Genomic DNA, 24,146 nt, shown 5'->3' with positions numbered 1-24,146 from the left:
ACGTGTACTCTTTGGTATGGATTCTCCGGGGGGGGGGGGGCGGGCGTTGGGGCGTGGGCAATAACCAAGTATTTCTAATAAGCACCAGGACAGTAAGCTTGTGGAGAGAATGGGCCAAGAGGAGGCTGTTCCAATTCGTGATAAGAATGAGTGAGTTTTAGTGGTCCAGGCCTTGGAGAGTGTGGAGATAAAATGAGATAATGTATTAGAGCCCTTAGCACTGGGTTCTGTTTGTAGTAAACACCCAGTAAATTACAGTAACAAAAGTGATGATTTACAGATGCAGAAGGCATGCTCTCTGCTCTGCTCCAAGGTTGTTGGTGGGACGGTGAGCCTGCCGGACAGACTGTGGGAGATTCTCAGAGCCTCCATTCCCGGACTCACCCTCCCCTGCCCGCTCCCTCGGCTTGAGGTCCTGCTATATGAGGGGGAAACTGCCCCTTCTCTGTTAAGTGCTCTAATAACTGGCTGGACTTTGGGCAAAGCTGGGAGAAACTCGTGGCCGGGCTCTCCATCGGCTGGGCCAGCTCGGCGCCTGGAAGGATCCGTGGAGCGCGCTGGCCGATGGTGGCCCAGCCTGCTGTGCAGAAGCCCGTGGAGCTTCGGGCCGCAGGGTAAACAGGATGGAAGGAAGGCAGGGTGCTGGTTGGGGTGGGGAGGGAGAAGGGAGGGCCCTGCGTGTGGCCAGTCTTCCTCTCCATCCCCTCCCTTGACCCGCTCCTGTCCTTTGGCTCGGGCCGCACTCCGGTCAGCCTGATGGGAGGGCAGCCCGTTTCCAGGGACAGGAAGATGCCTCGCTGGAGGCCAGGCCTTTGCTAGCAGTCCCGTGCACCTGAGCCGGGCCCAGCAGGGAAGGCTCTGTGACTGCAAGAGGTTAAAACTTGCCCCTGTGTTTACTTTTGTTGGCTGCCACACGGCATAATCATCTGTCAGCACGTCAGGTGCGGATTTATTTGTGCATTAAAAATTGCCTAGAGCGGACGGATGCAGACGGTCTACAGCACGCTGGAAAATGTGCCTCGAGCACAGAAACAGCCTCTCCAAATATTTCACCCTTTTAATAAGTGCATTTAATTAAAGTCATATAACTTTTTTTATTATATTAAAAAAAAAATCCTTTCGCTTGCTGAAGCTGAAAGTAAACTTTGGAACACAAAGAACGGGTGTGCTCCTCTGGTCCCGGTGCGTTCACTTTTGCCTTTTCCAGGCTCATTAGAAGAGGGTTTCGTGATGGCTTGGGTGGGGAGTGGGGTGTCCACGCGGCCCCGGAGAGTGTCCCCGGTGGGCGTGGAGACCGTGAGGGTGTTCTGTTGTATGTTTCATGTTGCTTGTCAAGAGCACGGGTATGAGCTTGACCCTGGGTTCACAGCCCAGGTACGTGTAGAAAGGAAGTTGGCTGTGGCATTGGCCTTCTAGAGCCGGACAGCAATTTTGCATGTTTATGTTGAGGACAGTCCTGCCCCAAAGCAGGAGGATAGAAGAAATGACCTCCTAAGACATTACCTTCCAGCGGTGGGATTGTGATTTTCACTGGGGGGCTGGGGCCGGGGTGGGGGTGAAGGAGAAAGAGGGAAAGAGACAGAGAGGACAGAAAACAGATGAGAGATGAGCCTTTCTTGTCGTCCTTGCATTTTCCTTCTTCCCACCATAGCTTTGAAAAGGCTCTCAATGGGTTGAGACTAAGTTGGGCTCTGAGGTGGTGACAGGAGGGCTTTGTAGACTAGCTCTGCGTTTGCCAGCGGATTAGGGAGCGTGTCGGTGTGAGGGTGGCGGCGGCGGGGGCCATGCGGGGACCCACGGTTGGCGAGGTGGCCTCAGGGTTGGTGGGGGGGGGGATGTGTGCGAGGCGTCGGCAGAAGTGGCGCCAGTGAGGAGGGGGCTGGAGGGCTGTGTTTGGGCGTGGGGAACCGCAGCAGACCGGGCATGGTGGCCCAAAGCCCGCTAATTATGCAGCCCGAGGGAGCCGTGTGGACCTGCTAGAGGCGGCTTAGAAACCTCAGAAGGGGCCTGTGTGCCTGGGGTCTGCCCAGGAAATAGCCTCCGGGCAGGGCGGCCGAGCCCACAGGTGGGGCGGCTTGTGGGGGGTGGACAGGTTGGGATGCTCTGGTCACTTGCATGTCAACTGGAACCGTTTTCAGAACTAGGCTCCGGGAGGACCTCCATGCAGGAGAGTCCGTGGCTGGAGAGGTCCCCGGAGCTTCTGAATTCCAGGATGCCCATTCCAGAAATTCTTCAGAACCAACCACCTTGGGCTTTAGCACGCCCGTTCTCACTGCTCCCTGGGAAATGCTCATTAGCTTCTTTTCTGCGGCTGCAGAAGCAGAAATCTCCCGGGGTGGTTACTTGGAAGGGCCACCCAGAAAGAGCCAGGTGACCCAAGACCAGGCAGGTTTCTTTTTAAGTCATTCTTCTTTAGGCATCTTCTAAGGCTATGGGAGCGTCGCTATTTAGGATGATTTTCCCTGTTTGCAGAGGGTCCACAAATTCAGGCTTTAGTCCTCCACCTTCTTATTGTGGTAGAAATCCCCATACCCAGCCTGGGTTTAGCGTTAGGACTTGGCTACTTTTTTTTCCCCTGTGGCTTAAAAAAAAAAAAAAAAAAAAAAAAAAAAAAGTTTTCATCAAAATGATCCAATATTGCTGTTACTGGTTTTCGGGAACTTAATGCTTCCCCCACTTCCCACAGGAAAATAAATTTCATTTTAGGAACCGTTGCTCTGGACCTAAACCCAAGGCATGGTCTAACTATGGTTCTATGCATTATGGAGACAGTATCGCCCATAGGAGCTGGAGAAATGCTCTGCCTCTTGTCTTTACGCGTGGTCTGCACCATGTGGTTACAGAAAGAAGTAGAGGAGGAACCCAGACAAGATAAATTCGCTGGTATTTGCCATCATCGTTGATGGTTTTTGTTTCTTTTTTTTTCCTTTCCTCCTTAGTGAAATCGTGACATATTCATCTACAGCCCTGGTTCTTCCATTTTAGTCTTAGGACTTACTCATAGGTTTCCGAGAGCCCAAAGAGCTTTTGTTGTATGGTGGTTCGTACTTACCGATATTGACTGTATTTGTAATGAAAACTGAGAAATCTTTAAAAGTTGTTTATTCATTGAAAAATGACAATAATACAGGCATAATGAAAATAATGATAATAATAATAATAAACAATGCAATCATACATTGCATGCTGGCCTTATAATCTTTTTATGAACAATAACTGTATTTCCCGAAACAAAAAAACCAGGAAGAGTGGCCTCTTTTCCTGCCTTTGCTAAGCTCCCTCTTGTCTGACTGGATTGTGGGACTTGCTTCTGAGTTTTCAGTCTGAAGGCACACGTGTAGACGGGTAGAAAAATCCAGCTGCAGCCAGACATGTAAGAATATTTGTAACTTTTTGGATCATTGTGGATATGCTCTGATACTTCACCAAAACTCGACAAGTGGTTGTTTTTTGGTTTTGGGTTTTGTTGTTTTAAAGTTAGTTGCAGTGTAAATTTGAAACCATTTTAATGAGCTTTCTTATTCTGGCACATTGAGGACGTTTTGTTCTCTTCTCTGCCCCTTAAGGGTAGATTTCCTTTCCCAGCACGGTCCTTGGGCCAGAGTAACACAACAGTGATGGGCTATTTTTGATGGAAAGCTTAGAAGAAAGAGCCAGAAGAATGCAGATGGAAGTACTAAGAATATTTTGGCTTTGTTTAGAAGGACAGAGTTTTTTGGTTTTTGTTTTTTTGATTTTCAAATTCCCCTGTGACTCCAGTTGTTTTGTTGTGTTTTGTTTTGTTTCCCTTCCTATTAAGGCCCCCTGCCTCAAAACCTGAAAGACTTCTGTTTACTTATTATCCTGCCCTGAAAAGTTCCGTGCTATTACTTGCAGAACTAATGTCTGAAAGAAGTGTGAATAAGGATGGCCTCATGTGTCCCTCCAGAGAGACCAGAGCTCACCTGTTATGAAAGGTCCTTTTGCACTCATCTGGGCTGAGCTGAACAATAACGGCCTGTTGACCAAATGCTGTAATGCATTTACACAGAGGATCCTTGGACCTCAGCGTTCCTAAAGAGGAGGTCCAGCTAGAACTTCTCATTGTGACTTCAGAGTCACGAATGTCCTCAGGTGTGTCAGGAACGTGGCCTTGGTGGCAACCACCTCCTGGAAGCCACTGACTGCCCAGGGGAGCACTGGCCTGCCAGGCAGCATGATGTCTGCATGTTGAGGCATCCCAAGTCATCACTCCCTGTGTGTCTCCACATGTATGTCTTGAAGAAAGTGCTAGCAATGGGGGATGCAAAAAACAAAAATAAAAACAAAAACAAAAAAACCCCACCCCCACAAAAAAGTGGTCACTCATTAAAAATTTAGGGGCATTTTAGGCAATATGCTTTAGCCAACAGGAGCACAGGAATTTCCCTTCGGAGAAAAATCCCATTTTTTCCAAAGACAAATCATGATGGACTTCTAACTCATGGAGCCAGCGTGATATGTGTAAAAGTCCATGGTAACCCAAGGGAGGGTGCAGGAAGACTTTATATTTGCAGACAATGCTCTGGAATGAAAATATAGTAGAACATTCTAGACTTTCTCTGCTTTTGAAGACGAGGACTATGATTTTATTCATCCCACCCAATTTTTTAAAGAATCTACTATGTTCTACACACTCTCCTTCCTGGAGTCTTAAGGGTCAATAAGCAGAACTGTCCTCTGCCCTTAGGAGACATACATTCAGATGGGGGGTGCTGTGTCAACCACATGCTGTCAAAGTATGATGCTGCTGAGCAATAAGGACGTGGAGGGACAGGGCAAGGGGTGAGAGGGTTATGTGGAGGGTTCAGGAAGGACTATTGTGATGGAAATGCCAAGGAGGTGTGTTAGGGCAGAGCAGAGGTTTAATAAGAGTGTGAATGAATGCACTCACAACTCAAGCCCAGAATGCCATGTTTTGTGCTAAAAAAGCCGCATTTGTGGGCAACATGGTTGATGAGAAGTGGGGTTGGCTGTGCATTCCTCCCTTTCCTAGGGCTGCTGGAACAACTTGCCTCCAACTGGACAAAACAGCAGGAAGAACATCTCCTCCTAGGCTGAGGTCCCAGCAGCTTCCCAAGCTGCTGACGTCTGCAACTTACCCGGCCTCCTGCCTCCGTGAATATTGTCACCTTCACGCTTGGGAAGCGTCCGGACAGAAGTGACTGTTCACGGTTCTGAGGCCAGAAGTCCAAAAGCAAGATGGGACCAAGGCCGGGCTCCATCTGAAGGCTCTAGGGAACCATCCCCCATGGCCTCTTGCGGCTTGAGGTGGCCACGGGCTTCCCTTGGTTTGGGACAGCGTCGCTCCAATCCCTGACTCCATCTCCACGCGTTCTTCTCCTCGGCGTGTCTGTCTTTCCCTCCCCCTGTCTCTTGTAAGGATACCTGTCACTGGATTCCGGGCCCCCCCCGGGCCATCCAGGATGATCTGGTCTTGAGATCCTTACATAATTCCATCTGTAAGTGGTTTTCCCAAACAAGGACATAAGCGTAGATTCTGAGGATGTAGTCATATCTTTTGGGGGCCACAGTTCGACCCGGTAAAGTGTGCACTCTGGGAAAATCCCTCCAATGTCATTTTTTATTTATTTTTGATTTTTTAAAAGATTTAATTTATTTATTTGACAGACAGAGATCAAAAGTAAGTAGAGAGGCAGGCAGAGAGAGAGGAGGAAGCAGGCTCCCCCTGAGCAGAGAGCCCGATGTGGGGCTCGTTCCCAGGACCCTGAGATCATGACCGGAGCAGAAGGCAGAAGCTTAACCCATGGAGCCACCCAAGTGTCCCCAACAGCAGCTTTTAAATCAAAATGAGACCTAACCCCAGACCAGAGTCCTGGTGCTTCTTACCTATAAGCCGTGTGGCTGTGACACAGCTGCGTTTCTGTGGTGACGGGGAGGCAGCAGCCCTGGGGACTGGAGACCTGCATGTTGCAACGGTGTCTGGGTGGCCTAGTGAGTCTCCCACATTCAGTGGGCATCTAGTTAGACTTTACGACCCGGCCGGGGGAATCACAGTAGCGAGACACCGGGCCTTGGGAGTACCTCGTAGAACGAATAACAGTTCTTCCAGAGAAAATACTGTCAGGCCCAGAGGAACAGAGCAGAGAAGTAGTGAAAGCAGAGGCTGGGAGAGGGGGCAGTCACTTCTGTCCGGACGCTTCCCAAGCGTGAAGGTGACAATATTCACGGAGGCAGGAGGCCGGGTAAGTTGCAGACGTCAGCAGCTTGGGAAGCTGCTGGGACCTCAGCCTAGGAGGAGATGCGACTGCATTGAGGAACCTGCTCTTCCGGGAACGTCCTTGCTGGGGTGTGTAGGTGTGGCAGAGGCGGCCGTGCCATTGAACCCACCTCCAGAGGGCGGCCACTCCGCCCCAAGACTTTATTGCTTCGTCTTTTCTCAGGCACCTCTTCTGCCAGAGGAAGGCGGGGAGGAGCACGTCTATATGCCCGGAGTCGGCCCGAGTTGGGGATGCTATTTGCTCAATGCTGTGCAACCCCAGCTGTTGCTCCAGGTGCTAAGTTAGAACCCTGGTAATTAGCGGCGCTAATTTATTTAATCATGTTTGGACTGTTTTTCTTCTCCCGGTTGTTCTTCTTGCCCTGATCCTTCAGGTTTTCCTGGATCTGCTCCCAGGTGTGTTTGTTGGAAGGTGGTGTTGAGGGAGGAGGGATGCTTGCTGATGCCAGAGATGAAAGCAAGCTCTGGCTTGGCCATGGTGGCGGTGGCGGGGGGGGGGGGGGATACTCGCCTCCTCCATATTCTAGATCAGAGTTTCTCAGCCTCAACACCATTGACCTGTTGGGCCAGATAATTCTCTTCTCGTGTCATAGGATGTTTAGCCACATCCCTCGGCCTCTGCCCACTCGGCGCCGGCAGTGTCCCCTTCTCCAGTTATGATCATCAGGAATGACTCCAGACATTGCCACATGCCCGCTGGAGGGGTCAGAATTGCTCCCCTCGAGAATGCTGGCTGGAGTTATGGTACCGATCACTGATCACTGATGTATGTCCTTTCTGGATGAAAATTAGCCTTCCCGGTCCATGCGGTGGGTTGGGATGATGGATGCCTTTTCTCGACCCTCTCCCATTGCTCTTCATGGGCCTTCCGTGGCTTGACAAACTGAAGCCCTCAGCCGGGGACGGGGTCAGCTTGGGGGACAAAGAGCTACAACACTCTGTCCTCAAACACAGGTTCTTTTCTCCAAGATGTACGATCCCTGTGTCAGATGAGGAAGGAAAAGAGAAAGCTGTGGTATAGGGAGAGACAACGGGTGGTGGGGTTAGTGTCACCAGGGGGAGAGAAGAACCAGAAAAGCCACTTGTGTGTTGAAAGTAAAAACTTCGCTTCGCCAGCTGCCCACATGGAACTGGTCCAACATGGCGGCCAAGCCTGGAAGGGAAGGGCGTTTGCAGTTTCTGTGTTGGTGGGTTCCCCGCAGCTGGCTCTCTCGACTTCACTTCTTAAAGGGGTAAGCCAGGCCCTTCAGAGCCTTGGCCCCCAATTCAAGAGTCTGATTCATTTTCGGGTCCCCCACAGATCCCAGCTTAGTGCGGTACGTGCAGAAGACATCTCGAATGTCTTTGGCAAATGAATTAAGATTGATAGACTCTTCAAAAGGATCCAGAAAATCTGAGGCAGCTCTGTGAGCCAGAGAGGAGGTAAGGTAGGAGAGAGAGAGAGCAGGAACTGAGAGCCATTAGCCTAGGGCAGGACTGTCCCATAGAAGTAAAACCCAAGTTCCGTATGTCATTGTAAACTTTCTAGTAACCCCATTTAAAGGAGGACAGGAAAATGGATGAAGTCGATTTTAATAATACGTTTTATATATATATCCAATATATCCCCAATTTTATCATTTCAGCATGCAGTTGATATAAAAGGAACCTATTAGTGAGATGTTCTACTTTATTTTATTTTACTTTGTTTTTTTTTTTTTTAAAGATTTTATTTATTTGACAGAGAGAAACACAGCGAGACAGGGAACGCAAGCAGGGGGAGTGGGAGAGGGAAAAGCAGGGGGAGTAAGAGAGGGAGAAGTAGGCTTCCCACTGAGCAGGAAGCCCGATGCGGGGCTCAGTCCCAGGACCCCGGGATCATGACCTGACTGAAGGCAGATGCTTCACGGCTAAGCCACCCAGGTGTTCCCAAATTTTTGTTTCTGTTTTCGCTACTTTATTTATTTATTTATTTTTCATACGAAGTCTAGGAGATCTGGTGTGTATTTTACCCTAGAGCCCATTTCAGCTTGGACTTACCCCATTTCCAGTGGCCCATCAACTGGGGAGCGTCTGGACTGGACAGTGCGGGTCTGGAGAGGAAGTTTTAAGCAGTTAAATTTGGGAAAGAAACCGTTCTCCACAAACAAGAAAAGAAAATGAATTTAAAGACGTATGTGGACAGACTTTATCCACAAATGCTCATTATTGCCTTGACAGGCCCCTGCGCCTGGAGCGCCCCCGTCTCTCGCAAACAGGGTCCATTCACAGGAAGCCATGGGTTTTCCCTCTCCTCTCCCCCTGGCCCCTTTGTAGCCCACTCTGCTGGCTTTTGTTTCAAACGAAGGAGCACAAAGGGCCCTACATTCCGCTGGGCCGTCTAACTCAAGCGTGGCAGGGCTGCGTCTTCTCAATTAATTGGGAGCCTGCCCCCCCCCTCCCCGCCCCCCATCCCTTTCGAAACTCTGTTTTCTCAGCATCCTGAGCAGGGTCCTAGCTTGGCTCCAGCTTCCAGGATCATTTCAGGGGCCAAACGGGCACCTGCCCAGGTACGTGAAAACCAGCGAGCGTAGGCCTTTCTAGATGCCTCTTTCTTCCCATACTGATGAGAAGCCTTCAGCAGACCGTCCTGTAGAAGGGACGGAGGGACACGTCGGGAGAGGGGGAAGGAGCGATGGTGGACAAGTCATCTCCTTTATGAGGTGAGGATTTTAGAAGTGGCCCTTGGCTTCTCGGAGAGGCCTCTGTTCAGCTCTCACTCCACAGCGTCTCACCCCTCTGCCCCCGACGCAGCTGGAGTGCTCTGGCAAGCCGAGTTCGCCCTTGCTTTTTCTCCTGATGGAGAAGGCCCTTTCGTCCTCCCTGCCGGTATCACCTTGAGGTTTCCAGAATGCCTTGTGGTCAGACTTTTACACATACGCCTCATCAGATGGTGTCCCCAGGTAGTATGATTTGATGGGCCCCCCACTTCCGAGTTCCCCTTGCCCCCACCATTAGGCCAGTGGTCTCAGCCAGGGGTGGTCTTGCCTGGCCCCCCTCAACTCCTGGGATCTTTGGCAATGTTCAGAGACCTCTTTTGATTGCTGCAGCTTAGAGGGAAGGGGAGGCTCCCGGCATCCAGTCGGTGGAGGCTGGGGGAGCTGCTCAATGACCTACAGTGCACAAGGCTGTCCCCTCAGTAAAGAATGCTCCAACCTAAAATGGCGGCCCGCAGTGCCAAGGTTGAGAGACCCTAGGTCAGATCGTCTTTCCTTTGGATTGTTAAGACTGCTTTCCCCGAAATAACCTTTCAAAAGTCCCTGGGAGGGGCTGTCTACACTGAGGCTTGTAAATTACAGCCTTGCTTATCAGCTAACACCTTCTAGGGCTTCCTGGGCTTCCTGACGGTACTACTGGGTGCAGGCTGGGTACCTGGGGGAAGGGTGGGCGGCCCTGTTAGATAATGAACCAGCCTTCCCTGACATTGCAGGGACGGTGCCTGCCTGGATCCCGCAAGGACAGCTCTCGGGAAGGTCAAAGCCAGCCCACAAGATTTGCTTAGAGGTCCATGTAGAGAAAGGGGTTGGTGAGGGAATCAGCCTCCTGGTCTACCAAGCCCGATGTGCCGGTTGACCCTTGACGTGTACTCAGAGCGGTGGAACCTTTGAAGCCTTGTGCCGGGCCACCTGGTCTGGAACCTGTCTTCCTCCAGACCATCCCCGGTTCCGTGACCTTCTCACAGTTGACATAGCCGTGGACTCTTCAGGAACGGAAAGTGCATTCCACTCCTTGGCCACTCCGTCTGGTGGCCTCTGGTGTCTGTCACTAGGGTGGATATATCCTGGGTCTAGGTGTGGACCCTGAAGACCACAGGGCCATCTTGACCCTCTGTTGGCCCCACCCAGAGGAGTCTCCTCCTGGAGGAGCTGTCTGGAGTTGATGCAGCGGGTTTCTGACCAAGTCTCGGGAAATCCAGAGTCCGTCACATCTGACACTCCCCTGCTCACGTCTCCCCTCCCTGTGTAGCTGTTGGGAAGATGGAAAGACGTCTGGGGCCTGAAGGGAAGGGAGACAACGTACATCTGGAGTGCTGAGCAGGGAAAACCTCTCTTGTTGTTGAGAAGAAAAAGAAAAATGAGATTTAGCCAGATACACGCTTGGTGGCTTCTGTCCCAGTGTCATCTGAGATGGGCTTTGCAGAAATCAATTTGACCTGTAGATTTTTTTTTTATTAAGATTTTATTTATTTATTTGTCAGAGACAGAGGGAGAAAGAGCAAGAGAGCACAGGCAGAGAGGCAGGCAGAGGCAGAGGGAGAAGCAGGCTCCCTGCCGAGCAAGGAGCCCGATGTGGGACTCGATCCCAGGACCTTGAGATCGTGACCCGAGCCGAAGGCAGATGCTTAACCCACTGAGCTACCCAGGTGCCCGAGCTGTAGATTTTCTAAATTTTAATGGTGAATATTTGCATTTGTTCTTGGTTAGGAAAAAAAAAATGTTTTTTTTTGGCCTGTCCCCCCAAACTACTTTGCTGGGTGTACTGAACAGAGGAATAAATCCAGACTTGGGCTGAGAGGATCTTTCATGAGCTAGCTCTGTGATCTGGGGCAAGTCCGTCTGACCTCTCTGGGCCTCAGCCCCTCCTTCATGAAGTGGAGTCCGGCTGCCCTAGCAGAGCTCTTCCAAGGATCAAATGAACTCATGTCAGTGAAGGAGCTTTGAGAAGTATGACAGACAAGTGTCTAATTACCTGGACTGGGGGGTTTTTTAGTCTCCCCCTGTGGAGACCTTACCCCAGTCTCAGGCGGGGGCCTTCCCCGGCAGGTGTGTCCTTTCCAAGACCTTCGTTCACTTTCTCACCTCTGGCCTCCTGGCTTCAGAGCAGTTGCTTCCTGGAAAAGACCAGACCTGTGTGGGAGCCAGCAAGGGGACGAATTTTGAGTCATGGTAGTGATGGTCCGATTACAGATCCTGGTCCCTATTATCCCTGGAGCTGTGTCCAAGGAGCTGAAATCATTTGTGTCTCCTTTAAGGGGGACCCGTTCGCGCATCCCCCGAGCTCCCCGCACCCCCCCCCCGTCTGCTGCGTTCCAGTGTTTCACTCCAGGTGGAATTAGTCTCTTTAATAAGTTCTTTCCCCAATAAAAGCCAGGTGGGACCCTCAGCCCACATCTGCCAGGCCAGCCCCTTTCAGGCTGAGGCCGCCTTCTCTCCTGCCCGCTCAGCCTGTCCCTTTTGTTCTTGAACCATTTTGCTGGGCCGCCCTGCCACGCCGGCTGTCCCTTGGCGGAGGAGAGAGCAGAGGTGGGAGAGGAAGAGATTAGAAGGAAGGGGAGGCCCGGCAAGCCATTAAAGACAAATAAATTCTGCAGAGGGGAAGCGAAGGTCCTCCCCGTGTCTCCGTAAATCACCTTGTTTTATGGACGGGACGCAGAGGAGAGTGGGGGGGGGGGGACCGTGGCTCTGGTGGCAAGGGTCGTCTGTCCTGCTGATGTCTGTCTGCAGCTTAGGACGCTCTGACTGAGACCCCCCTCGGGCTGCGAGCCGCTGGGGCTCCTCTTCCTAATTTATTGTGGCGTTATTACTCCGTACTCAGAACTGCCGTTACTTATGGGGCACGTTTTAAGAGTTTTATTAGAAAAACATGGCCGGTTTGCTTCTACTGTGTGTTTTCTCCAGACGCCCTCCATCCCAAGCCGCCACACGGGCGTTACGGACACAGGCAGGGGATGTTGAAATGGCCTCACTTTTAGAAGTCACGTTTTATACTAGATTTTATTCTCTCAGACCCAAAGATCGTTAAGACCTCACAGTCTCAGACCTGGGTTCCCCTCGTCTTGCTGGATTCTCTGCATCAGGAGTCAGAATGCAGCCGTCTGTGGCCCCAGAGACCTGGGCGCGGGTGTGTTTCTTTTTTACTTGTACCTCGTTGCCACGAAGGTTTGGGTTAGTCGCTGATACTGCAGTTGTGGGTGTTTCGTGTGAAATTTCGGATCTCCGGCTTTACCAGGTAGAGCGAGGCACTTGAGGACGGAGCCAGGATTCTCCCTTGAGCGTAGTCTCGGGGTGCTCCGCAGTGCACCTCCTGGGGCCTGTCACAGCTCCCCGGCCTCCTGATTCACCCTTAGGCTCCGCCAGCTTCTCTCGTGTCTGTGTTGCGCCCGTTCCTGGGTTTGAGACCTTTAGAGTCACCCACCGAGGGAGACGAGGTGGAGACAAGGGTGGGAGCCTCGGGGCCGTGGCGGTGGCCGTGGGTGTGCTCCCGCGACCCTCTCCCAGGTGGACGTGTCTGGCAGGGGCAGGTGCACGGGCCAGTTTGGAGACCGATCTGCCCTCCGCTCACCAGTAGCCCTGTGTCCTTGCACAGGTCACCGCCTCTCTCTTGGTCTCACTTCCCTTGTGTAAGGTGAACCGGCTGGAGTAGATTAGTAGTTTTTAATTTTTATTTATTTATTAGCGATTCCATTTATTTATTTTTGAGAGAGAGAGAGAGCACGCAAGAGAGAGCAGGAGCTTGGAGGAGAGGGAGAAGCAGGCTCCCCGCGGAGCAGGGAGCCTGACGCGGGTCTCCATCCCAGGACAACCGGGATTGTGACCTGAGCCAAAGGCAGACGCTCCACCAACGGAGCCACCCAGGTGCCCTAGTAGCTTTTGAAAAATTCGTATCCGCCTAATCCCTTCGTGGAAACAAAATCTTGCGTCCAAGTCAGCTAGATGGAAGGCTTGACTGTGGCAGTTGAAGGGGGGACCAGCGGGTCGGGGAAGGCGTTTTCCGCCCTTCGCCAGGCTCCCACGGCAGATCCTTAACAGGTGTGGAACCTGCTCACTGAGAGCAAAGGGGAGCATCGCTGCCTCCCAGGCGGTCACCTGTAAGGGGCTCAGAGCCTCGGCCAGCGGTTGCTGCGCGAGGAAAAGAAAAGAATATTTATATATCCTCATAAACATCTACGCTCGCACTGTCCGAGTGGCTGCTATGGGCAGAGTATTTCCTCCAGGCCCAGAAGTGTGAGGTCTGGTTCCCATCTTCCCGGGGCCGGCCGACTGGTGCAACACATGGCATAGCACACATGCAGTGGGCTAGCGAGCCAAGGACGTCGGTGGAAGACCGAGGTAGGCAGGAGTGCCTAGGAGAGGTCGAGGAAGTTGTCAGAGCAAGGACAGTTCTGAGGAGGCCGTGGAGGGTCCCCGGCTTTGACAGCAGAGCTGGAGTCGGGAGGCAAAGACAGCCATTTCCGGTGGCGGTTTGCGTAGAGCCTGGGGCCAGAGGTGGGTCAAGGCAGGGCTTCCCCGCAGCTGGACGCAGCCGGAGGACCCGGGAGGCGGAGATGGGGTCAAAAAGTAGGAGGAGCTCAACGGCTGGGCGTGGGAGTTTGCAGAATCAGGAAGGCTTTTGAGCGGGGGATTGACTTTACCTGCGCCCCCTTGGCAGCAGGATGGAGGGAGGGATGGCTGGTGAGCAAAGAGCTGGTCCCTGGACTGTGAGGCTGGGAAGAGAGATCGGCAGTGTTGGACCAAGGAGGTGATGGAACAGGTGACCTTGGCGGTGGGTGAAATCGACAACGTGGGAACCGGGAGTCTTGTGGGAGAGGGGGGAGAGGGAATCATCCAAGATGATGTCAAAAATGTAAGCCCAACCCTGAACAAATGGGTGAGTCCCCATGATTTCTCGAGTTATTTCATTTGCATTTATTGAGTGTCTTCTGTGTGCCAAGATCTGGGTGTGACAAGGAAGCCAGGATAGAGAGCCCAGGAGGGGTTACAGGGAGTTTCTGGTACTGCCCGCATGGTGTACTTGGGAAGATGTCTACTTGGGCCCTGGAGGTGGGGTTTCAGAGTCAGGAAGAGAGGCCCAAGGTAGTGGTTTAGTTGTTTAAGCATTTCCTGGGTTCCTTCTCTGCATCAGATAATGCCGGGAGAATCGCACGTATGGAGTTCCTTGCTTTGGGAGCCTAGCCAGCGACTGATGGTGGCAGATAAGCCCCTGAACAGAGAAATTATGAAGGGAGTAGAGCAAAGGGTGCAGGGGCGCGGGGATACTGGGAGTGTAAGGGTGGCGGTGGCGGAACAGGGCCTCATAGTCGGGACGAGGACTGGGCATGGTAAGAAATGTCCGTAACCCCTCGTTGCATGGGAACTCTGGGCCATGGGCTCTTCCAGATGCGTCCCATGCGTCCTTCATTTAGTTCATTAATCCACGGGGGTGGGCACTGTTTTTACCCCATTTTACAGATTGAGGCCCAAACAGTGAGAAGAGGTAGCTGACTCCCAAGATAATGGTTTCTTGCAGGTGGGGAGCTCACAGCCCAAGGAGTCACTCCCTGATCTGAGCCGAGGCCCCCGGTGCGCCTGGCCCGAGCGGATGCCTGTCCTTGACCTCCGCTGCCCCTCACTCGTTTCCACCTGGCCTGCCCTGACCTCGCCTGCACAAAGGCTAACCTGCCTACAGAGGCCCAGGAGAGGAGGGGGAGTCCTGTGTGAAAAAGGTCCCGTGTGTTTGGTCCGAGGACCTCGGCTGTTCGAACGAGCCCTCTGTGCCCCGGCGATTCTCCCTACCGGAGCCGGGTGAGGCAGGGACGGCGAGCCCCGCAGGTGTGGGTGCCGGCTGGGCTTTGCTGTGTTTCCCTGCGCAGCTCTCAGCTCTCAGCTAATGACAGGGCGCCGGCAGGTAGGAACACGACCAAGCCCGGCTTGCACATGTGTGGTTGGGCAGAAGACAATTGCAGATGTTCCTGGAATTCCCAAACCGGATACAAAATTGCTAGCAGGATGCAGAGAAAGAGGAAGGAGCCAAGCGTTTTACATAATGAGAAGCTCGCCTCCCGCCCCGCCCCTTTGGCCTGTTGCAGCAGTGCTGCGGCAGCGGCTGGGGCCTCCTGTTCCTGAAGGCCCAGGGATTAGGAAACCAGCGTGTGTGTGTCTGCGAGGCAGCGCCCTGCTCCAGCAGCCGGCTTTCTCTGGCTTCTCTCGTCTGTCCAGGATCCGAGGCTTTCCAGCGGCTCTGCTGGGTGTGCAGGCAACGCTCTTCCTCCAGAGATGCCTTGGTGCCCAGGCTAGAGAAGAAATCAGGCAGCAGCCCTGAAAGGTGGCGCAAGCAGCCACCCAGCTCTCTTCCCTGTCCCCACGTCCTTTGGCATGGAATTCTGGCGGGAGGGGGGTGTTGGGGGGCAGCAGAGGGAGGCTGGCCCTAAGGGTGATTTGCATCCAGCTCAGCAGAGGGAGGCTGGCTATGGGCAGGCAGGCAGAAAGCAGGGATATTGGGGAGACCAGAGTGTCCAGAAGGCGGAAGCCTCCTGTGGGGAGTTGCATGTGAGCAAATCCAACTTCTGGGGATCCGAGTGTAGAACCTCGGGGACTGGTGAGCCAGTGCAGCCACTAGAGCTGAACGCCGTGACCTGCCATGGGCTCGTGTCACCTGCGATGGGCTGCAGTCCCCTCGACTGCACTGTTTTCTGGGGGCCACTGTACAAGCGGTACCTCGTTTGTAAAATGCACCGCCCTCATCCCTCACCTTGATGCTGGCTGATTCCCAGAGCCCCTTCAAGCTCTGCTGCTGGAAGAATGTTGGAGAAGGAATTGGTACAGGAAGTGGATGGGTGTTCCCCCTGCACCCCCACCCATGGCTCTGACTTTTCTGAACTAGTCCTACAAAGCCCAGGCAACTGGCATTTCATCACGTCCTCCTCAATACATTCTGTTGCTTAGGGATGCTGGAGGAACGCCTCCTTGTCTCCGGCCGTAGTGAGATTTCTGACCGGTGAACATCCATGCTACGTGAACTTGACCCATTACCTGTCTTCTTCTAAGACTTAATTTCGCCATCTACACAACCCTACCTACCTTGGGTGTTAGAATACTAGAGTGAGAACAAGTATTGTGGGCGCCTTCTGTTTAATCAGCGCTCCATAAATGTTCGCTATTCCCATCATCGTTATTATATTGCTTTTCAAAAGAAAGAATTCACAGAGGGTTTCCTTTTCCATGGGCCCAAACCAACGTGCCACCTGTTTCCGGGCACCTCATGAGCTAAGTAAGAATCCAACCCATGAAAACGATACAAAATTTAAATCTCAACATCCATAAATTTTGTTGCAACTCGGCCGTGCCTTTTGGTTTGCTCGTTGGCCGGTGCCTGCTCTGTGGCTACCAAGGCAGAAGTGAGTGTCCTAATGGAGAGCGTACAGCCGGCGGAGTTGGAAATATTTGCTGTCTGGCCCTTGGTAGAAAGCTGGCTGATCCTTGTTCTAGATTGGGGATTATTTAAACAAGGCGGGTAGGTGTAGGCACTCAGCAACAATCAGAAACCTTCATGCACTTTGGAAGAAAGCCCACGAGGAATCAGAAAAGTCGATAAAGCTTTGCTACGTTAAACTAAGGGAAGCGAAAACCAGGTTGGAGATTTGGAAATTCTACAGTGACGTAGCTCAGACGCAGGCTCTGAGTTTCGGGATCGCGTATGGGCTGCCAGTGTTTGCAGAGCTGTGTGTTCTCAGACGTCCCCTTAAAGAGAGAAAAGCCCAGGTTGTTGAGTGGGTCGTTTCCAGTGGGGTTAGGGGCGGCGGTTGGGGGAGGGGAGGGCCAACATATCTCCATCTCCCCTTTTTACGGTTGGGGTCCACTTGATAAAAACAGAGCGTGGCTTGGGGGAGCTCGTTTTCTTCGCCCGGTCATGCGTATTTGTGTATTGGTTCTCTGCCTTCTTGCACCTTGTTCTTATTTCTGGCAGCCAAGACCCTCAAACGTACAAAATCCCAGATCCAGAAGCAGCAAAGCTTAGAGGCTGTGGTTGACAAGATATCATTGGGGATTTTAAGAAGGTGACCTTGGAGCCGAGCTTGTAATTTCTCAACAGAGAGATCGTCATTTTCATGCGCGTCTGTCTGTGCCCGCCCTGACCCCCATCCCCACTCCTCATGGGGCCGGTTGCATGTGCTTGGGACTTTTCAACTGAGAATAGAGGCAGAACTGAAATAAAACAGAAGTATTTCTTTGGGGTCTTAGAATTTCAGTTTGGGGAGCACAGAGTCAAGGAGCACCCCAAATTATGTCCCCTCGGGGAGGACACTGCGGCCAGGGGTCTTGATTAGCAAGTGTCGGGAAACTCACATGAAGTCGTTTTCCAAAATTTATGTCGTTTTCCAAAAATTACAATCGGAAGACAGAGTTACATTTTATGATTCGTAGGTGTTCTGAGTGCACCAAGACAGTTACTAGAAGAATGTATGTTCCAGAATGTCCCATTTTTATCAAGAATGTAGGTGCAGCAGCCTTCTCTTCAGTTCTACACCTTTGCCTGCTTTGACAGCTAAGGGTGGTATCTTTTTTAAAACAAGCCAAAAAAACCAGGATGATGTTGTCGTCCCCAAATAGAGCCTCTCATGTTGAGATGTTTCCCACGGGTTCCCCGGGTTCTGACGGAGGAGAGAAGGCAAGAATGGAGCAGAGGTGGCCCCCGGGCAAGTGCCCGTCCCTGCACCGTGGCCGGCCTGGAGCAGCAGCCAGCGGCCGTGACCTTGGCCGTGGGGATGGGCTCGAGGGGACGCTGAGTCGTGGAAACTGCAGGTCCATAGGGGAATGCGCTGAGGGCTCAGCTTATGAATCATCCGGCCGTGGCTCTCTGCTCGCATATTCCCAGGGGAGCCAGTGTCTGGGAGACGTGATGTTGTCCCTGGGAGGGCGGTTTCAGCCACGTGTGGCCCCAGAGAAACTTGTTCCCATGGGTAACACCCAGCTCCTCGGCATGAAAAATCCCAGGCGAAAGAGATAGGACTCTGAACCCTCTTGTGTCTGTGTGTGTGCATGTGTGTGCGTGTTTTAAAGGACGCATCCTGGCCATTCTGGGACCTCATGATTCGCTTCTGCCTCTGCGGCCATTGAGGGTGGTGAGAACCCTCGTCTGCACAATCATGGGGGAGGCGATGGCTCTCACGGAGAGCCTGCCCGCCCGTAGCCATCCTAGCATTTTTCTCCTAGACTCTCCCTCCACAGAGCCCTGCTCCAAACCCATGATTTGCAAGAAACATTCCCTGTTAAACCGCGTTGTCTCCTCATTTGGCATGCACACTCGAGTTGTGCGGCTAGAGGGGCCGGCCACCGTTAATTGATTTCAGAAAGGCAAGGGCAGCCCTGTGCAGGCTGCTTCCTTTCTCCCAGGCTGAGCGCGCTGCTGCTTTTTCCGCATAAATGGGCCCATCAGGCGTCCTTACTGCCCTGATGGTTGAGAGAGAAGAACTAGAGCTCACAGCAGCCTCACGTCCCTGCACTCTGTCTCACACACTTCATACACCCTCCGAGCAGCCCAGACCAGCAGAAGCCATAGAGCCTTTCCCTTTCCACTGTGACCCATCATCATTGCTTAAATCGTTCTTTTATATTTTTACAAAATCTCCATTCTCCTTGCCTGTGATGCTCTATTAAAAGGCTTGTTCCTGCCTTCTTGGGTAGCAAGAATATGAAAACCTTTAAAAATAGAGTGTCTCATCGATAACAGAGCCACGAAGCAGTCGAATCTAGCGTATGCTTTCTTAACACCTAAAGGAAAAAACCGGAGGTGCTGAGATGGGGTTCCAGTGAGGGTCAGTGGTGCGGCGTGTGAGTCGGGGGACATGACTTGGGTCGGGGAATCCACCGATCCGTAATGCTTGCCCCGTAGCTGGTTGGCAGCGCTCGCTAGCGCAGCGTACTTACTGACAACAGAACAATGTTCCCTAAAATAATAATAATAATAATAATAATAAGCAGCAGCAGCAGTTCCATATTCATCTTTTACAAACTCTTTATTTCACGAGTCTGTCCGTGTGTGCTGGCCCCCACGGGACCCTATGGAGGTTCATCCTAACCTAGATGGGGAGGATTTCCCGGTGAATTCCTCACTTCCTCGTGTTTTCGTGAGTGGGCGTTGCTTTCGTGGCTGCCCAGTTCCTCGGAAGCACAGAGGCCGTTTGCGGACGCTAAGCTCATACCCAGGAACCGGGTTTGCGTTCGTTCGCCCCGCCCCGCTGCTGGAGGTACAGATAGATCGGCCACACCGTGGGCACAGCAAACACAGAAATGACCAGCGCCGTGGGGACAGGCGGCCCACGGGCCGGGGCGCTCCTTGGATCCTGGAGCGTTATCTGAATCCTATTTAAAAACCACTTTCCTTTTTGTCTAATCACAGCCTTTGCTTTCTCTTTCCTTCCTGCTGTGCTCTTCCTGAATGTGAAAACGTGCATCCAGCTAACGTGGTGTGGGGGTGATGGGCTCGCCTCTGGGGCCGCCGGACGGACCGCGCTTTCTTGGCGGAAGGCTGCCTGGGGGCCCCAGCTCCGCTGTTTTCTAGTGTGTTCTGTCTTGCGACGGGTACGAAGCCCTGGTCAGGTTCCTCGTCTCCCAAGGCCCCTGCTTTCCTGACATTCCGTAAGCGATAAGGGTTGCCTACAGCGGTCTCCCTCCCCTCCTGTCATCCTTGTCACCTGGACATTACCATGGCAATAATCGTCCCTAAAACAAAAATAAGGGATAGAACCGGTTGGACAGAAAGTGTGACCACAGACTTCCCTTGAGAGCGAGTGGGGCTGGAGCTGGAGGCGGCCCAGGGCTCCTCCAGGCCGTGTGCAGAGGCCGGGGAGGCAGGAAAGGGAGCGGGTCCGGCGGCAAGAGAACAGCCAAGGAGTGAGGCTCCATCAGACTGTCCTGGAGGGGAAACTTCCGCTGGGTTCCTTCATGGACTAGGTGGGATGGTTTTCCTTCTGCGAACGGCAGTCCTGTCTGGTGTCCCTCTGGCCTTGGGAGAAACAGAACAGTAGATCCCTAATCTGTCAATGGAGATGAGCTGGGCCGTGAGTCACTCCTCTGCTGTGCAAATGCTCCCAGGCCGTGTGATGGGGGAGGTTCCTGTCCCTGAGAAGCCCTGAGGTTTAGGTTTCCCTGTTTCACCGTGTCAGCACTGAGAAACCGGTTTGGAGTTTAGGGAGCAGCGACCCACAGTAGGAGGACGTAGAGAGGTGGGTTTGATTCTTGGCTGAAAAATGTATTAGCTCCGTCTCCGGAAGAGCCGTGAGGTTGGCTTCTGGTGGATGGAGGGTGAGCCACCGGGAGCTGCTTCTTTTCTCTCGTCTCTCTTAGAGCCCTCTGTGGAATGTTCCAGAGGGGTTGGCAGAGCCTAAGAGAAAAGGCTGTTGGCTTACGGGATCTTCTCAGCGGTGGCACAGAGCAATGACCTGGGATCGTTACCAATGAGCATTTCACTGTCTGGTTTCTCTGGAGATTCTTGAAAGAGAGAGAGAGATTGAGAGAACAACCCCAGAGATGGGCACAGGGTGCTTTAGCGGGCGGCCTCCCTTGGGGCAGGGAGGTGGTCTGGTAACTGGGCTGACCTCTGAGCATTCCGTCCTTCTAAAGTCCGAGACGCCTGCGGGGCTGGGTGGCGGGGCGGATGGAGGGGCCGCCGCTCTGTCGTTCACCCAACAGATGGTCCCTGAGCACCTACTAAGTGCCAGGCGCAAACAGAACCGAAGCTCTCTTGGCATCCCTGGAGGGGAAGCGGATAGCTGGTGGATCAACAAACAGATCCAGAAGTGATAAATGTTGTGGAAAAAAACCAGAGAGGGATCAAGGGAGAGAGGGATGACGGGTACTGCTGAGTGTGGCCAGGAAAGGCTTCCGTAGGAGATAACCTTTGAACAGAGACCATGTCGGTATCTGGAGGAAGAATGTTCTAGGCCAGTGGTCAGCAGATGATGGCCCTTGGGCCAAAACTGACAGCCACTTGTTTTTGTAAATAGGGTCTTATTGGGACTCGGCCACTCCCCTGTGTTTATGTGTTAGCTGTGGCTGCCTCCTCCCCTCTGCGGCCGGGTTAAGTGGCTGTGACACAGCCTCCCGGCCAGCGTCTGGCCTTTCACAGAGTTCCCAACTCCTGATCTAGGCAGGAGCAAAGAGCCGGGTGCACGCGCAACTCTGGGTCTCCTCTCTCCTGGGGACGGACTCCTGGGTCGTCCCTAGCTCTTGGGCACGAGACGCAAGTCGACAATAAGTCTCCTTCCCATGCCACTGGGTTTGCCCCTGTGAGATTCCAGGAGTGGAGACGTTTTCTCTGTTACAGGATGAGCCAGAGAACGTAAGGCTGCGGACTGGAGATTTTCACCACATTGTAAAACCTGCCTTGTCCTGCCACTGGGACGATGGGTTCTCTCAGGGGCAAATGTAGCTTCTTTGGGCTTTGTTGGGGGAATGAGGAGAAACCGCTGATTCCTTCTCGGGGACTTGTATATATTCTCAAAAGGGTCCTGGAGGGGCTGATAAATGTTAGGGGTAGGAGAGAGTGACCTTCTTAATCTCAGACTTGGAACGTACCCATAGTACAGGTTTTAAAAATCTATTTATTTCTCACCTTCCCTCAACATCTCCCAATCTGGACCAAAAGCTTCCTGAGGGTGGGCCCTGTTCTTTCTGTTCCCAGGGCCCAGCACAGCCCCGGGATGGTTTGAGTGTGAAGACCTGACAGCTCTTTTGAGGCTCTTCTAAGCAAAGTAGAAACGTAGTACTTTAAAAAAAGATCATTTTAATCATTTACTTTCTACAGCTGAAGAGAAATAAGTTCAGGTACTGTTTTTTGTTGTTGTTTTCATGTTTGGAGGGGATGTCTCGTGCTTCTGAGACCATGGAGAGCTTTCTGAATGCAGTCGATGGTGGGAAACTAAGCAGCTTCATTGCCTGGTTGCAGAGAACACAGACAAGGGTACAGCGTCATGAGTTCTTATCACATGGTCTTGGTTCCTGCGAGGAATGGCCTGGCCTGGGTCTTCTGTGCAGGCCTGTCCTTTCCTGACCATTCCAGACCCAGCTTTCCATAAATAAGCCCTTCCTCAGTCCCCAGAGATTTTCCTTTTGACTTCGCAGCCACTCCTTTGGCCACAAGTCACACATCATCCTATGCCGTCTCTCTAAGTAGTTGTGGGGATGCAAGGTTCTCAGGGATCCGACCCTGGCTGTGCACCTGGCAGCATCTTGGAGGGCTGGATCCGGGCTCTCCTGTGGCAGGCTCAGGAAGAACTGATGGAGGGATTGATAGGATCGCCCACGGATGGCATAACCATTGTGAGTTGCCCTGTTCATGTCAGTCACGTGCCTGCATTGGTTTGATTCTCCAAATCACAGAGTAGACAACGTGGGTGCATGGCCTTTGGGTTCCTTGTCTGAACAATGGGAACAGGAAAAGATGCTTCCCCAGGCTGGCCTCTGGCATGCTCAGGGCGCAGGGCTCAGAGGCCTCCCGCTGCTTCCATGATGGTGATGCCCAGGGCTCCCATGCCGTGAGGACGTGCTGTCCACGTCTCCCTCGGATCCTTTCTGCTGATGGTTCGCAGAAGCTCCTCCTGGGAGTCGTGACTTTGTTTTCGATGCCTGGTGCTGGCCTCTGAGACAGACAAGGGTTTTAGGCAGAGCTGACACCAAATTTTCGCAATGAGACTGTTTTTTTTCTGCTGTCTGTGGAATTGACAGTCTTAACTTTGCATGAACCAGGAAGTTTGGGCGTTTAACTTCCTTGTGATCTCGGGAGAAGGAGTTGAGGAATGCAGATGCCACATGCGGGAGAGAGAGAGACAGGGAAGGAAAACATCCCGTGAAATGCCCAGAGATCGCCGCACCGAGGAACCCGTGACAGCAGCTGCCAGCCGCCTGCGCCTGTGGGTGCCGGGGCCGCCGGTGGTGACGGCGTAGGCTTTCCTCGTGCGTGCTGGGCAGCTGCCGGGACAGGCTCTCCTTAGTTCATTGCTATGGCTTTGCTGCCACTGAAGTTTGCACATTGGAAGCAGCGTGTGCTTGTAAGCCCTTTGCCTGTACGGTGAGTCTGAGGGCCGTGATGTTGTCCTCAGCCTGCCCTTTGCTGCCGTGCACCGCGTGGTGCTGGCGAGAACGCAGGGCCTGGGATGCCGTGTGCTCTAGGCTTGTTTGATTACAGACAGAGTCTGTCCTGGGACACATCACGGAGCCTTTCATCCCAGGCCACAGCTTCTGCGTTGGCGGAAGGAACGGAGGCGTCTTGTCAGGCCCTTTTGGGGCCGCCGAGCCTCTCGGGATGGGCCCCACCCCTGTTTCCCAGCGACAGCCTCCATCCCGTCCTTTTTCTGGCTTCCAGGCGATGAGGCCAGTTGTGACAAGCAGGTAGCCACCACAGTCTGGAGATCTGATAAGCGGGGCATGACCCCTCGGAAAGGTCTGGAATGAAAACGGTTTCTCAATGTTGTTGTTTGTGACTTCCAGAAATGGTGGAAGCTCTTGCCCGTGGGTCAGCTGCTTCCCTGTTACAGGTGTTCCCGCTCTGGAGCCGTTTCAGTGCAGCCTTTGCTACTTAAGGCCGTTTTTGTTTTGGGGGGTGTGTGTTTAAGTGAACTGAACTAAAAGCTGTGGTTTTAGTTGTGGGGGGAGGAGACATTGGATGATGTTGAGACCGATTTTTGGTGGCCCCCCCTGGGGTGGAGCGTTGGTGCTGGCATCTAGTGAGTAGACGGGGCCTGGGGACGCTGGGTGAGCATCCTGGGATGGGCAGGACGGCCCTCACGGCAGAGAAGCCTCCAGACCGCTCCTCTCTCCCCAGTACCAATGGCCGAGAGTGACAAACTCTGATTTAAAGAAACATTATTTTATTTATTTTTCAAAGATTTTATTTATTTATTTGACAGAGATCACACGTAGGCACAGAGGCAGGCGGTGGGGGGGCTTGGGGGGGCGAAGCAGGCTCCCTGTTGAGCAGAGAGCCCGATGCGGAGCTCGACCCCAGGACCCTGGGATCATGACCTGAGCCAAAGGCAGAGGCTTTAACCCACGGAGCCACCCAGGCGCCCCAAGAAACATTATTTTAAAATTAAATGTAGTGCATCCATTATGATTTCCTGTACAAAGTCCATCTCGAAATACTGAGCACAGCGAAATCAAGAACCGATGTGTAG

The 24,146-nt window shown here is 52.8% G+C and overlaps 1 long non-coding RNA gene across 6 annotated transcripts in view; it reads left to right on the top strand.

Annotated features, from left to right (window-relative positions):
• The window catches only part of LOC309852147, a 160,777-nt gene that overhangs the window by 76,406 nt on the left and 60,225 nt on the right, over positions 1-24,146 (top strand). Inside the window, exon 1 of one of the 6 annotated variants that reach the window (XR_014305099.1) lies at positions 19,864-19,926. The exons of the other annotated variants lie outside the window; for them this stretch is intronic. This is a non-coding gene — a long non-coding RNA (uncharacterized lncRNA). Of the gene's footprint in view, positions 1-19,863; positions 19,927-24,146 lie in introns of those variants that run through there. 6 annotated transcript variants of the gene reach the window in all.

The sequence above is a fragment of the Mustela nivalis genome (genome assembly GCF_964662115.1).
Source record: "Mustela nivalis genome assembly, chromosome: 17".
NCBI lineage: Eukaryota > Metazoa > Chordata > Mammalia > Carnivora > Mustelidae > Mustela > Mustela nivalis.
This window is presented reverse-complemented; position numbering and strand designations above follow the sequence as displayed.